We start from the raw sequence: 1,193 nt of genomic DNA on the forward strand, positions 1-1,193 counted from the left end.
AACTGAACAAAACATGCAATTCAACCACATGTCATAAAATGTAGCAAAATGATGCCATGTAGTTAAGAGTACATTTCTGTGGTTCTCTGAGTCCAAAGAGTCCAACACTAAAGAAAAGATTTGGATAGTGGAAAACTGTGAGGATCTTGGCAATTCTACACTAGGTTTTGTTTTTGTTTTTGAGTAGAGCTGGTAATGTTCGGGGAACCAGGTTACTGAACAAATTATTGAACAGGTCACCTTCAGGCACTGCAAGGAACTCCCTGCTGTACTATCGTTTAGATCCAAACTAGCTCTGTTATGGTCTTACTTATTCGAAAGCCATGGAAACAAATTACAGGATCATTCTGTGACTGACATTCCAGGGAAATGAAGAGCAGCATGAGTGCAGCACAGACCCAAGGATCCAGGAGACCAAGGCCCCGTGGTCCCGTTCTCAGCAGCGTGTTTCCTACATGCTCAGCGCACCCATTCACTGCACAGGGCCTGAGTCAGGAAGGGTCCTCAGACACTCACCCGCACACACGCCTCTCCTCCCTGACCTCAGGGCTCCTGCTTCCAGCCAGGAGATCACTGCAGACTTCATCCTGGAGTGTCCTGCCCCAACAGAGACAGAGGCATGGATAAGTGACAGGGAAAAGGTGACCAGTAAATGCCCATGTTTTCCTGATATAAGTGGGCATATATCTGAAAAACATGAACAGAATGTCCATTTCCAAAATGCCACATATTACTAGTTATTCGAGAGGTAAGACCCAAGAAAATACGACAAATACTCTAGACCTGACCTTGTGTATGGCTGAGAGGGGGTTGATCAGCACAGTATGTTGTTGGTTTTTGTCTTCTTTGGGGTCTCACCTGGCAATGCTCAGGGGTGACTCCTGACTCTGTATTCAGAAATCACTGCTGCTGGTGCTCAGGGATGACATGGGATACTGGGGATTTAACCCACGTTTGCCGCTTGCAAGAAAATCACTTTCCTCCATGTACTGTCTCTCTAGGCCCAGAACCACATGGAGATTCCTGAGCCCCTCATGAACTCATCACGGATTTCAGTAAAAATAAGTGCATAATAAATCTGGAAGTGGCCAAGGGTGGCAAGAGATCCTTATTTTTTTAAGCTAAAAAATGTATCCAGAAAGATAGCAGCACAGGAGTTTCTCACGGACAATCCAGTTGCGAAACCTGGTATC

Source organism: Sorex fumeus, unplaced genomic scaffold (assembly GCF_029834395.1).
Source record: "Sorex fumeus unplaced genomic scaffold, SorFum_2.1 ptg000134l, whole genome shotgun sequence".
NCBI classification, from domain to species: domain Eukaryota; kingdom Metazoa; phylum Chordata; class Mammalia; order Eulipotyphla; family Soricidae; genus Sorex; species Sorex fumeus.